At 45.7% G+C, this 15,315-nt stretch overlaps 1 long non-coding RNA gene across 1 annotated transcript; it reads right to left on the reverse strand.

Moving 5' to 3' along the window:
* Nucleotides 1–12,553: 12,553 nt before the first annotated feature.
* Nucleotides 12,554–15,303, reverse strand: LOC138426506 (uncharacterized). The gene is made up of 2 exons (XR_011251661.1): nt 15,128–15,303; nt 12,554–12,695 (listed from the first exon to the last, which is right to left on the reverse strand). It is a non-coding gene; the product is annotated as an uncharacterized lncRNA (long non-coding RNA).
* Nucleotides 15,304–15,315: the final 12 nt, after the last annotated feature.

Here is a 15,315-nt window from a genome sequence, read left to right on the forward strand (position 1 = left end):
GGAACCTGAGCTGACGCTGGGCCTTTGCCAGGGAGCACCTGAGCATCCATTTGAATGAAGGAGTTAGTCTTGGAGTGATTTTTCTCATCGCCTTAGTTATCCTCAGGACCATAGTCTCCTTACAGATCACATCCTCCGCCTCTACCACCTCTCTCACCCTCCTCTACACCCGTGAAGTGCAAGGCTTCTAAGTACTGGTACATGCATTCTCATTGCGTTCAGGTTTAAATGAGACGCATATATAAAAGTTTTCAGGAAAGTAGCTATCATTTACTTTGTAAATTATACAGAGGCCTCTAAGGAGTGGCTTTTATTCATGTGGTGCCTCCCAGAACTCTGGAGAATGTTTTCTTAACCACAGCATTGCAAACCATAGCATTATTCTGTATTATATTCATCTGTTTGGTAAATATGTTTTGAGTTCCTCTATCTGAGGCAATATGCTCAGATGTCAAAATGAAAGATGGAATCCTGGTTCCACAGGTATTCACAGCCGAGTGAGGAAGGTAAGATGTAAACAATTACTAGGCAGGGCTTGTGTGCTGTGCTCCGTCGTGTCTGACTCTTTGCGACCCCATGGACTGTAGCCCGCCAGGCTCCTCTGTCCATGGGATTCTCCAGGCAAGAATACTAGAGTGGGTTTCCATTCCCTCCTCCAGGGGATCTTCCCAACCCAGGGATGGAACCCAAGTCTCCTGAGTCTCCTTCACTGGCAGACAGATTCTTTACCACTGCACCACCTGGGAACCCCTGAGGCTTCTAGACAGAGTGATAACTGCTAATAAAGTGCTGGTGTAATTAATATTGAAGAGGAGGAAACAGACCACAGCTCTCCACTCTATGATTCCACCTTGCTAGGCATTGATATGGATGTGTTTATGGCTGCCAGCATCTCATCCTAGGCTTGGTCCAGTCTGCGTTTTACTGGAGTGCTTGTCAGTATTGTGGAGAAATACCCTAGAAGGACTGCACAGAACCCTTTCAAAATTTGGTATATGGATTCATACAGAGAATGGTCTTTCCCTCTCTCTTTCTCTCTCTTTTTTTTAATTTTGCAGTTTGGTGCCTGTCTGCAGCCTCTTCACCAATGTGAGGGTCAGTCTAACACAGAGAGACTCTGAGAGAAGCACTGCGGAACAATGGCAAGGGAAACAGACTTGATAGCACCATTCTGAGCCCTGGGCCCACCCATGCCAACCCAGGAAAGTGGTCCAATAAAATTCTTGATTTTGTTTAAACTAGTAACTCCAAAAGGAAACAGAAGCCTGACAAGAGTCCTCAGAACCAAGATCTTCTCCTAGAGAGGAGCAGAAGGTGGTTGCCTAATGTGTGAACATAGAGCAATTTGGTCACGTGGCTCCAAGACTGAAAGATACACAGGTAGGGGAGAAATTCATCTAGATAGGAGAGTGAGTGAAAGCCGCTCAGTTGTGTCCGACTCTTTGTGACCCCATGGCCTATACAGTCCACAGAATTCTCCAGGCCAGAATACTGGAGTGGGTAGCCAGCTGTTTCCTTCTCCAAGGGATCATCCCAACCCAGGGATTAAACCCAGGTCTCCCACATTGCAAGTGGATTCTTTACCAGCTGAGCTACCAGGGAAGCCCCAAAGACAGGAGAGGTGGCACCATAAGGAAGAGCTTTGCGGTGAGACACATTTGAGTGGAATCCCAGTTCTGCTGCCTACAGCTTGTGTGATTTATTCAAGTTACCTAACTTCTCTTTTTCCCCACAAGTTCCTTGCTGGTAAAACGTGGATAACTGTATTTGCTTCATTGCACTATAGTCATGTACAGATGCGAGAGCTGAGCCATAAAGAAGGCTGAGTACTGTAGAACTGATGCTTTCAACTTGTGGCACTGGAGAAGACTCTTGAGAGTCCCTTAGACAGAAGGGAGATCAAACCAGTCCATCCTAAAGGAAATCAACACTGAATATTCATTAAAAGGACAGAAGCTGAAGTTGAAGCTCCAATGCTTTGCCTACCTGATGTGAAGAGCTGACTCACTGGCAAAGACCCTGATCCTGGAAAAGACTGAGGGCAGAAGGGGAAGGCGACAACAGAGGATGAGATGATTGGATGGCATAATCAACTCATCGGACATGAATCTGAGCAAACTCTTGAAGGCAGTGAAGGACAAGGAAGCCTGGCATGCTGCAGGCCATGGGGTCGCAAAGGATTGGATGTGACTGAGCATGCAAAGGGTCTCTGACCTGTCGATTTTTAAAAACCAATAAAGATCAGCCATCTGACTAGAGAAAAAATGCCTGAACCCATCAAGTCCTCATCTATCTTTGGGTTCTTGTCTCTGTCTTAAAGGAATTTTCCCGACTCTCCAGTAAGTCTAAGTATAGCAAGCCCACACAACAGACTTGGGACAAGGGAGAGAGGTGCTGAGACAGACCAGGGGACAAAGGCTTTGAGCGTGACTAGAGGAACTATAAATGGTCACCCAGAATCCTACAATGGTTCCTTAACCAAGCAGAGCCAATCTAGGACAACACACAAGAAAGCCCAGCTGTACAAGATCGAATAAACTCATGTCTGAAATGTTAGCTGTTTTGACTTAGAATCTTCAGGGTCTGTCATCAAAGAAACCCTGGAAATAACTCGCACTTGCTGCCCCTGTCCTGTCAGAACGTTGGGTACGTTAATGTGAGGCACTCAAACATCTCTTGTATTATTACAGCATATTAGAGAGTCATTTGTATATATCTTATAGAAAGCCTGAATTGATAGTGGCTTAACTATATAAGAAGTTGTTTCCTCATGATTTTAGCATGTTGCTTTATGGTCAAAAGACAGCTGATGCAGCTCTGAACTTCAGGTCTGTATTCAAGGCAGGAAGAAGAGGAACTGGTGATGCCAGCTGCCTCTGCCTCCTCCTATCTGGAGAGCAAGAGCTTTCCCAGAAGATTTCTCAGCAGAAATCTGCTCATATCTCATTGGCCATATCTGGGCTGTGTGATCAGCCTTAGCTGTCATAAAAGCTGTGAAAGTGGAAATAGGCTTAGACTGATTATGACGCATTGTCAGGTCCGGACCCATGACAGGCTCCAACAAAACTGCTGTTCTGTTAGGAAGCAAGCAGGGGGAAATGCATGGTTGTTGGCTAGGTAACCAATAGCTTCTGCCATGATGGTTTGATTAAGATCTACACATCCTCACATAATATCCCAAATGTGGAACTTTCCTGTTGTTATTTTTTTCTTAAGACATTTTTGATGTGAACCATTTTTAAAGTCTTTATTGGAATGTGTTACAACATTGCTTCTCTTTTATGTTTCAGTTTTCGGGCCATGAGGTATGTGGGATACTAGCTCCCCAACCAGGGTTCAAACCTGCACCCTCTGCATTGGAAGGTGAAGTCCCAGCCACTGGGCTATCGGGGTGGGGGGTGGGGGGAGGGTCCCTTTCCTGTTGTAATGATCTGACGTATGTTTAGCAAATCATAACATAGCTCAATTCTGCCGTTCTGTTCCCAGTAGGACAGATGGTGCTCTCTATTCTCTAAGAACCAGGCTTTAAAGTACTGAGCTTTCCTGGTGGCTCCATTGGTAAAGAATCTGCCTGCAATGCAGGAGACCCAAGTTTGACCCCTGGGTCAGGAAGATTCCCTGGAGAAGGGCATGGCAACCCACTCCAGTATTCTTGCCTGGAGAATTCCACGGACAGAGGAGTCTGGCGGGTTACAGTCCATGGGGTTGCAAAGAGTTGGACCTGACTGAATGACTAAGCACATTAAATTATTAGAGAAATGCAGTCAAAACCACCATGAGGTATCTCCTCACACCAGTCAGAAAGCCCATCATTAAAAAGCCCAAAAACAATAAATGCTGGAGAAGGTGTGGAGAAAAGGAAACCTTTGTACACTGTTGGGAGGAAGGTAAATTGGTGCAGCCACTATGGATAACAGTATGGAATTTCCTCAAAAAGCTGAAAATAGAGAACTTCCCTGGTGGTCCAATGGTTAAGCTTCATCTCCAATGCAGGGGGTGCCTGTTCAGTCTCCGGTCGGGGTCTAGGATACCACTTGCCTCAGGGCCAATGAAACAACAAACAAACTAACAAACAAAAAACATGTAAAGCAGAAACGATATTGTAACGAATTCAATAAAGACTTTTTAAAAAATTGTTAAAAAAAAAAAACTAAAAATCGAGTTACCATTGTGATCCAGCAATCCCACTCCTAAGACTATATCTGGACAAAACTATAATTCAAAAAAATACATGCACCCCTATATTCACAGCAACACGACCCACAATAGCCAAGGTAAGTAAGCAACCTAAACGTCCATCAACAAACGAATGAATGAAGAAGATGTGACATAAATCTATACACATATGTATGCCATGGAATACTGCTCAGCGATAAAAAAGAATGAAATAATGCCATTTCCAGCAACATGGATGGGCCTAGAGATTATCATACCAAGTGAAGTGAGACAGAAAGAGAAAGGCAAGTATCATATGATGTCACATATACGTGGAATTTAAAATTGACACAAATGAGCTTATCTACAAAACAGAAGCAGACTCACAGACAGAGAACAGACTTGTGGTTGCCACGGGAGAGGTTGGCAGGGAGGGAGGGGTTGGGAGTTGGGGATTAACAGATGCAAACTAGTATATATAGGTTGGATAGACAACAAGGTCCTACTGTATAGCACAGGGAGCTATATTCAATATTCTGTAGTAAATTATATTGGAAAAAAGTATGAAAAAGATTGTGTCGAACACGACTGAGTAACTAAGCACATACATATACATATACATGTACATGTGTATATACATGCGTGTAGATGTACACATATGTGTATATACATGTTGTATATATGTATATACATATGCGTGTGTACATATATGTGTACATATACATACAAGTACATATACATGTATGTGTGTTTATGCATGTGTGTGTATATGTATACTTATAACTAAATCAGTTTGCTGTACACTGGAAGCTAACACAAAATTGTAAATCAACTACAATAAAATTTTTATTTTTTTAAAGAACAAAGCTTTGTAGTCTCACTTATGAGGAACATCTGTTACAGGATTGTGTCTACTGTACAGACTGTTGACTCGGTCTCCCAGGCATGTGTGAACACTGAACACCTCTGGAAAGGCTATTTAAATACCTTAAGATTTCAGGGTCAAAGGGACAGAGTGGTTTTACCTAACGTGCCTTCTCCGCTAAGCAGTAGGAACATTTCCACTAACAACCCAACCCCAAAACAGCTCATGTTCCAGCACTCCCCACCCTCATACCACTCCAACACACGATCCCACGGCAGGCAAAGCAAAAATAAAAAAGTATATCAACCCAAATAACGATCAGTTCATGCCTCGTTAAATGCAAACACTCCACCCAAACTGCAGAATAACAAAAGGTTGTAGTTAATAATCCTTCACTTTCCAACGCTTCAGTCTGACCAAAAAGAGTGAAAAAGAAAAAAGTCAAACCAAAGAAACATCACCAAAGTTAGAGTCAGGGTTACTCTGGGTAGAACTCCTGTCACCTTTACATAGGGAAAGGCGCTTGACCAAACGATCAAACTCCTGCGTCATGGTCTAATCTGAGGGGTGTGTGACATGCCTTTCATATTGGGTGGTGCACTTCAGGAAGTTTTTTTTCTTTTTACTAATTTTAAAAATGTATTTATTTTCGGCTGTGCTGGGTCTTTGTTGCTGCACAGGTCTTTTTTCTCTAGTTGAGGCGAGAGAGGGCTGCTCTCTACTTGAGGTGCGCTTCTCAATGAGGTGGTTCCTCTTGCAGAGCACAGCTCTAGGGTGCATGGGCTTCAGCAGTTGCGGCGCATGGGCTCAGTATTTGCGGCTCGCCGGCTCTACAGCACAGGCTCAATAGTTGTGGCTCACAGGCTTAGCTGCTCCACGGCATGTGGGATCTTCTCAGACCAGGGATCGAACCAGTGTCTCCTGCATTGGCAGGCGATCTCTTTACCACTGAGCCACCAGGGAAGCCCGTGAGGAAGCTTTTTCTCATACGAGGCCTGCCATCTAGACCCTACAATGGCTGAATTCTAATATCTGTTCTCCTATGTCTGGGTCAAATATGCCATCCAATGGGATGGCAGTCTGTGAGGACACATTTGCCCGTGTCCCCTTCCTTGTGAAGTCTGGTTAAGAAACCTTTCCATACCAACACTAACTGTCCTCGCACAAGTTCGTGTGAAAATTCAGTAGATGATTGTTACTAACACCATCTCCAGCCAGATGGCGGATCTGTATTGGTTCAACAAAAGTGACCGTGGTAGGCCCTTGAAAAGTGAAAGTGTTAGTCACTAAGTCATGTCCAACTCTTTGCAACCCCATGGACTGTAGCCCACCAGCCTGCTCTGTCCTGGAATTCTCCAGGCAAGAATGCTGGAATGGGTTGCCATTTTCCTTCTCCAAGGGATCATCCCAACCCAACAATCGAACCCAGGTCTCCTGTATTACAGTCTGATTCTTTACCGTTTGAGCCACAAGGTAAAGCCACCAGGTAGATCCTTGCTTTCCTATAAATGGCAGTGGCAGGCTGATCTTCATCTACCCAACCGGCCATTGGTTTGGCCTGGTAGGCAGAAATCATTAGCATAGAAAATTATTTAAGGGAATAGGGATCAACTGCATCAGACCACCAAATGAAAGAAAAATCCCACTTTTTAAAATGAAAATAAAACCCTCTAAGCTTATCCCTGTAAAGAAAACCTCCAAATTAAAAAAGGACAGCAGACTTCCCTCACATTCCCAAGGTTAAAACTTTGCTTTTCAATGCAGACGGTGTGTTTTTGACTCCTGGTCAATGAATTAAGATCCCACAGGTGGAGGGGTGTGGCCAAAAAGTTTTTGTTTGTTTGTTTTAGAAAAAAAGGACAGCAAGGCCACAAAGTCAGGCTCTGATGTCCTGACAGCCAATTTCCTCTTAAGCTGTCTTACTAACGGATGCTGCCACCCAGCTGGCCTTTGGACCTCGAGCCCTGGGTTGTGTCATTCTTCCTTTCATGTCCTTTTGCATAGTTAAGACAAAGCTGAAATGCTCGACCAAGCTAAAGGAAGGAAACCATAAAACAGCTAGAGAATCATGAAACTAGATAAACTCGTTGTAGACAAAGCTCCTTCTCAGGCTCTCAGGCCCTGTCATGTTCTGTCTCCCATGCTCCTCCCATGAGGGGGTGGGGAGCGGGGATCTCAGCAAGGGTTTCCAAGGAACACAGACCCGAATGTCTCAGGTCTCGGCTCCTCAGAATGGAAGCCCTGAGGCTGAATCTCAGAGAGTGGAGGAGTCGCCTCCCTATTTAAGGCCCACCTACTACATTCTTGCTGAAGACATACCTGGGCCTCCTCCAGAATCATGTGTGTGTGTGTGTGTGTATGCTGAGTCTCTCAGTCGTGTCCAACTCTTTGCGACTCCATGGACTATAGCCCCCAGGCTCCTATGTCCATGGGATTTCCCAGGCAAGAATACTAGAGTGGGTTACCATTTCTTTCTCCAGGGGATCTTCCCAACCCAGGGATGGAACCTGCGTCTCCTGTATTGGCAGGCAGGTTTGTCACACATGAGCAGGTTTGTAACACATGAGCAGGTTTGTCACACGTTACACACAACAGAATCTACGCCCACTGCAAATTAGATCATGCTTGACCACAGAAATACGCACTTTCCTTTACCCCTTACTTCATGTGGATAATATTATTCTTTCACCCCTTTTTCAATCATTCAGAAAAGAGAATTTGTGAAGGATCCACTATGTCCCATACATCGAGATAAGGTTAGAGTGGTTTAAAAAGCTATTTTCTTTCTTTATGGAGCTTTCAGTCTAAAGAACATACTCTTTAAACATAAGGATTAAAGGGTCCCTATTTTTCTGAGAAGCTAAAGGCAAAAGAGAAAAGGAAAGATATACCCATCTAAATTTAGAGTTCCAAAGAACAACAAGGAAAGATAAGAAAGGCTTCCTTGGTGATCAACGCAAAGAAATAGAAGAAAACAACAGAATGGGAAAGACTAGAGATCTCTTCAAGGAAATTAGAGATACCAAGGGAACATTTCATGCAAAGATGGGCACAATAAAGGACAGAAATGGTATGGACCTAACAGAAGCAGAAGACGTTAAGAAGAGGTGGCAAGAATACAAAGATGAACTATACAAAAGAGATCTTAATGATGGAGATAACCACGATGGTGTGATCACTCACTTAGGGCCAGACATCCTGGAATGTGAAGTCAAGTGGGCCTTAGGAAGCATCACTACGAACAAAGCTAGTGGAGGTGATGGAATTCCAGCTGAGCTATTTCAAATCCTGAAAGATGATGCTGTGAAAGTGCTGCACTCAATATGCCAGCAAATTTGGAAAACTCAGCAGTGGCCACAGGACTGGAAAAGGTCAGTTTTCATTCCAGTCCCAAAAAAGGCAATGCCAAAGACTGTTCAGACTACCACACAATTGTACTCATCTCACATGCCAGCAAAGTAATACTCAAAATTCTCCAAGCCAGGTTTCAACAATACATGAACCATGAACTTCCAATTGTTCAAGCTGGATTTAGAAAAAGCAGAGCAACCAGAGATCAAATTGGATCATCAAAAAAGCAAGAGAGTTCCAGAAAACCATCTACTTCTGCTTTGACTACGCCAAAGCTTTGGACAGTGTGGATCACAACAAACTGTGGAAAATTCTTAAAGAGATGGGAATACCAGACCACCTGACCTGCCTCCTGAGAAATCTGTATGCAGGTCAAGAAGCAACAGTTAGAACTGAACACGGAACAACAGACTGGTTCCAAATTGGGAAAGGAGTACATCAAGGCTGTATTTTATCACCCTGCTTATTTAACTTATATGCAGAGTACATTATGTAAAATGCTGGGCTGGATGAATCACAAGCTGGAATCAAGATTGCCGGGAGAAATATCAATCACCTCAGATATGCAGATGACACCACGCTTATGCCAGAAAGTGAAGAAGAACTAAAGAGCCTCTTGATGAAAGTGAAAGAAGAGAGTGAAAAAAAATGGCTTAAAACTCAACATTGAAAAAACTAAGATCATGGCAACTGGTCCCATCACTTCATGGCAAATAGATGGGGAAACAATGGAAACAGTGGCAGACTTTATTTTTCTTTTGGACTCCAAAATCACTGCAGATGGTGACTGCAGCTATGAAATTAAAAGACGCTTGCTCCTTGGAAGAAAAGCTATGACCAACCTAGACAACATATTAAAAAGCAGAGACATTACCTTACCAACAAAGGTCCATCTAGTCAAAACTATGGTTTTTCCAGTAGTCATATATGGATGTAGGAGTTGGACTATAAAGAAAGCTGAATGCCAAAGAATTGATGCTTTCGAACTGTGGTGTTGGAGAAGATTCTTGAGAGTCTCTTGGACTGCAAGGAGATCCAGCCAGTCCATCCTAAAGGAGATCAGTCCTCAATATTCATTGGAAGGACTGATGCTGAAGCTGAAACTCCAATACTTAGGCCACCTGATGCAAAGAACTGACTCATTTGAAAAGACCCTAATGCTGGGAAAGATTGAAGGCAAGAGGAGAAGGGGACGACAGAGAATGAGATGGACATGAGTTTGAGCAAACTCCAGGAGTTGGTGATGGACAAGGGAGCCTGGTGTGTTGCAGTCCGTAGGGTCCCAAAGAGTCAGACAACGACTGAGCGACTGAACTGATTGCATTGATATTTCAGGGACATGTGTGCTTAGTCGCTCAGTCGTGTCCAACTCTTTGTAGCCCACCAGGCTCCTCTGTCCATGGAATTCTCCAGGCAAGAATACTGGAGTGGGTTGCCATGCCCTCCTCCAGGGGATCTTCCCAGCTCAGGGATCGAACCCAGGTATCCCACATTGCAGGCGGATTCTTTACCATCTGAGCCACCAGGGAAGCCCATATACTTGAACATTTATAAATAAAGTGATAATGGGTGAGTCATGAGGAATATCGGTAAGTTTGGTGATGACCTGAGATTTATTGAAAGTGAGTGACGGGTACCTGGAGTTCCTTTATGTATTAACTCTGTTTACTTTTGCATGTGTTTTTTTTTTTTTAAGTAAAACAAAGGGTTATTTTTTTAAAGTGTTAATACAAGGCAATAGTGGCTAGATGTTAAATGGATGACATCTATGGCCTCTGGATCCAGATGAAAACCACCACTCCACCCAAGCTCTCAGACTAGAGAGTGTTCAGTTCAGTCGCTCAGTCGTGTCTGACTCTTTGCGACCCCATGAATCGCAGCACGCCAGGCCTCCCTGTCCATCACCAACTCCCGGAGTTCACTCAAACTCACGTCCATCGAGTTGGTGATGCCATCCAGCCTTCTCATCCTCGGTCGTCCCCTTCTCCTCCTGCCCCCAATCCCTCCCAGCATCAGGGTCTTTTACAATGAGTCAACTCTTCACATGAGGTGGCCAAAGTACTGGAGTTTCAGCTTTAGCATCATTCCTTCCAAAGAAATCCCAGGGCTGATCTCCTTCAGAATGGACTGGTTGGATCTCCTTGCAGTCCAAGGGACTCTCAAGAGTCTTCTCCAACACCACACTTCAAAAGCATCAATTCTTTGGCACTCAGCCTTCTTCACAGTCCAACTCTCACATCCATACATGACCATTGGAAAAATCATAGCCTTGACTAGACAGACCTTAGTTGGCAAAGTAATGCCTCTGCTTTTCAATATGCTATCTAGATTGGTCATAACTTTCCTTCCAAGGCATAAGCGTCTCTTATTTTCATGGCTGCAATCACCATCTGCAGAGTGAAGCATGGAGCAACTGAAACGTGGAATGCTGGCTACACATGCATTTCAAGAGATGCCCATTCTGTATGACTTCAAGGGTTGCTATCTTCTGGATGTTTCCCCTTCTTCCCTAAGGTAGACAATGGCAGGAAGAATGGCCTGCACCTCACCTGACACATATTACTGAAAGAACAAGGGATCTCTTTTACTTAAAAAAAATTTTTTTTTAAGTTTTTGGCCATGCCATGAGGCATGCGGGATCTTAGTTCCCTGATCAGGGATCGAACCTTCACCCCCTGCCTTGGAAGCTCAGAGTCCTAACCCCGGACTATTACCGAAGGCCCAGGAATCTCTTTTATCCATTGTCCACCTGAACCACAAAAGGAGAAAGGGTTTTCAAACAGACTAAGGTAAAAGTCATACCTCATATAAGTGTTTTTATAAAAACAAACAAACAATTAAAACAGGCATTATCTGGACCAAAATTGAAGTGGTTCTTAGGTTTGTGTGGGAGTTTAAAATATTATCAGAATGGTTGTTTGCTTGTTATAAGAATAACTTTGTTGGTTCAGTGTTTGCAGGTGGGATGTGAGGCTCAGCAGGTACACACGTTGCTAGGCCATCACTGGCTTTTATTCATCAGGAAACGCGGGGAAGCAAACTGAGGAAAGGGAAATGGAGGGCTAGAGAATAAGTAAATGTTTGGGGCAATATAGGAACAAGGAGCAAACTACATCCAGGACTCAGAATTACGCTGAGACCCAGAGTAACAGGGCATGGACGGGGAGGAGGCAGGCCCCTGGCACAGGGGCAAGGGGGCAGGTGTGTGTTAGAGCTCTGAGGAGCAGCGGGGCTGCTGAGCAGGCAAGAGCACACAGCCGACGTGACCTCGAGGCCTGGCTGTGCCCCAGTGTGTGGTCAGGGCACTGATTTAGACATAAACCCTGCGCGAGGGGCAGGCGATGGAATTGCTGTGCTCGCAGTCTTTCCAGGCGGGGAGACTGCATTGAGCCAACAGCAACACTAAATGCAGGGCATGCCTGAAGTGTCCTGCCTCCTTCCAGCCCTATTCACTTCTTTTTTGAAAAAATCTTTACTGAATTTGTTATAACATTGTTTCTGTTTTGGTTTTTTGGCCAGGAGGCATGTAGAATCTTAGCTCCCAGACCAGGGATTGAACCCACACTCCCTACACTGGAAGGTGAAGTCTTAACCACTGGACCACCAGGGAAGTCCCCTGACATTTATTTCTTTGAGTCCTATTCTTCCTCCAAACCATCCTCCTCCAGGAAGCCTTCCTGGATCATCCAAATTTTCAATTATTTCTCCCCCATCTCAATTCTCTTAATACTTACTGTCTGCATCGTTCATTCGGCATCTATCAATTATTACTTTAGGAAATATACATATATCTCATACATGTACATGTAGATTCATATATTTATATACATCTATATATACATAAGCTATATGTGCACATAGATATATATACACACACATACATATGTACTTTTATCTGTAAGACTGTAAGAGCCAAGAGAAGAGAGACAGCTCACGATTTGTTACCCACTGTATCCCATCCTTTCACGCCCAGTAAGCACTGGGAGTTGTAGAGGCGAACACTCACAGAATTCAGAGCTGTAATAGAATTCCCGCCTTTCAGTCTTAGTCCTGCAGGGCACCAGACTCGTATCAACAAGACCCGAGTCCCTGAATCTCTCCAAGCCTCACTTCCTCCCCAAATTCGTTAAAAATACTAATACCTCCTCACACAGTTCTCAAAAGCACCAAATTAAATCACGATTGTGGAAACACCTTGTAAATCATTATTCAGGTTTCGGATAATATTATCATTCTCTTCTAGGTTTTAATCCAGGCTCTTGCATTTCATGACGGTGGAAGCTTGGGTAAATTCTTCAACCCCTGAAAGTCTTCGCATCCTCATCTGTAAAATAGGAAAGATAAGGCCTCACTTGCAGGGTTGTTATCAGAATTAAAAGAAATCACATTTACAATGTGGCTAGCACGACACACAGCACCCAGCACTCACTCGGAAGTTTGCTCCCTTCTCTGTCTCACCAAGTGTGTCCTGGTTAGCTTTTTCTATTTTCCATCCTGCCCAGAGCAGCACCCTGCACACGGCAGAAGTTCGAGAAATATTTACTCTTGATAAGGATGCTTACGAGAATTATGTTGATGAAAACAGACAGCGACTACCCGCGAAGATGACTTCACAGCGGCCTGACGCCTAGCAAAACCGACTTTTAGATTTGAATGCTGTGTGCTTTCTCCCCCATCCCTTTCTGACATGTGGGGGGAGGGTGGGAGGAGACCTCCAGTCTGGTAGAGGCCCCTTTAAAAATGTACCCGGGCTCCTCCTCTGCCAACCAAGTTGCTAAAAATACTACCACAGCAAAAGCTGAAATATTTGCAGAGAAAACTGAATTTCCTGCTACCTTTACCCCTTCCACTCAAAATCCTGACCTAAGAAGCCCCCAGCCTGGCTTCACCAAAGGTGCAGCCTCCCACGTCCCACCCTCGTCTTATCATGGAGTCCCGCTGTGGGTTAGAGCTAGGATGTTATGTTCAGAAAGTGCCTACTCCAAGGTGGGGAAGCCACAAGTCTTGGCAAATAGCTTGCCATATGCCTTGGCGTTTGTCTCCGCTTATGAGGACCAGCTCTCTCCAAATCCCCCTCCATCTGTCCCAAGAATCTGTACTGGACCCTAGAAGCTTCCAACTAATCCATCTTTTATCCTCTCTTGAGCCATCTCCTCCTCTGCCAGCTTTGCCTTCCAGCTGTGCCCTCCACCTCCCTACTCCCTGCTGAGTCCAGCCTCCCCTCTGCACCCACGGGCCCCAGCTCACCCTCAAACCAGGCCCTTCCAGAGTTCCTCTCCTTTCTAGGCCTGCAGTCCTTCTCCTTCAATAGCAGTGGGAGACGGGAGTTTTTGAAATGTGAAGAGTCACGGACGATAAATGCAGGGCCCAAGCCCAGCAGGTTAACAAGTAACACTCCAAAGGCTGACCTTGGCCCCAGGCCAGGCAATTCTCTTTGGGGAGTGTCATCTGGTCTCGCCAGTTCCTCAAAGTCCTGGGACCCCTCAGTTCTCACTGCTCCTGTCTCCTTTCCTTCTCATTGATTTGAGAATCAGAGGCTCACAGATCCACCCAGCCAGACTTGCCGACAACCTTAGTCACATAGTCCGGAAGAGGAACCCCTCACCAGAGGATGTGCGTGCCCTTGATGCGTGCTGGTGGAGGGGTCCACTTCTGTGAGTGTCTTTGGATGTGACTGTGTGGCGAAGAGCCCACAGTACGTGTCTCTGAAGATGTGTGACGTGTGTGTGTGTAGGTGACATTACATGGGGACATCCGTGGTGCTGCTCCCCTCTGGATACTTGAGTCTGTGGGTGTCTGTCTTCCTATTTCTGTCTCTGCCTTCCTGTCTGTCTACCTTTTCCTCACCTCTGCGCCTGCCCATCCCCCTGACAAGTGCTGTGGCCAGTTCTGCGTAGGCGCCTCAAGTGGGCTGTTGCTGAAATCGTTGTTTTCCAGGTAGAACCACAGTCGCATATCCATTGTCCCTTGGGCCTGCGGTTGTTCAGAGACACCCTCACCTCCACACAAAGTTGTCCTTTAGGCGGAGGAAAGGGCTGTGCTGCCTGTGCGGGGGTCTGCAGGGGGCCGGTGCATTAATAAGATACCCCCTCTTCAGCTCTGACCAGCAGGAAGAAGGGCCTAGAGGCAATGCAGCCTGCAGAGTGATGTTGCCTAGCAACTTGGGAGACTTTACTGCAAACTCACTCAATCCCGAATTCCTCAGCTCTAATTTGGGAAGAGATAAGCACGGAGTCCAGGCCTGATATCCAGTGTGCCCCTCAGGTCCTCCTGCCCTCTCTCCTCTGGAACCCAGAGTTGAAAACTAGTGGGAACTGACACAAACCCAAGGCCCTCATGTAGGCAAGGGCCTGAGTTCCCAGGACTTTCTGCCATTTGGTGGAGGTGGGGGGGTGGGAGATGAAGGATGTGCCAGAGACAGACTGGGAAACAGATTTTCAGTTACAAGGGTGGGTGGGTCCCAAACCTGCTGAGAGAGACACCCCTACACCCCAAGGCCTGGAATCCCAGCTGGCATCCAGCTCAGCTTGGGAGACAAACTGGCTAACCCTGTCCCCAACCTGAGTGGCCACCAGAATTTCCCTCCCACGCATTTTCCCTTTGGCAAGGAAAGCCCAAATGTTCAGGTAGGAAGAAAGCATGTGACAGCCGTGCCAGGACGGGCGAGTCATCTCAGCATGCTGCTTCAGCATCCCCTGTCGCAGCCAGAGCCACAGGGCATTGCCCCCCTCCTCCCCTCAGCTCCAGTCCACACACCTGAAGAGCAGGCATCCTTGCTTCCTTCCCTCCTCTGGGACCTCAGCTGAGAAGGACCTCCCAGTTTTCTCAGAGGTGGCCCAATCTCTTCACTAGCATGCCACGCTGCTAGCTCTGGTACCCTGACCGGTTGGGGGAGGTTGGCAAGCTGTTCCCCCACCAGCCTGTTCTCCTACGAGGCTCCTCCT

This window comes from Ovis canadensis, chromosome 21 (assembly GCF_042477335.2).
Source record: "Ovis canadensis isolate MfBH-ARS-UI-01 breed Bighorn chromosome 21, ARS-UI_OviCan_v2, whole genome shotgun sequence".
NCBI lineage: Eukaryota > Metazoa > Chordata > Mammalia > Artiodactyla > Bovidae > Ovis > Ovis canadensis.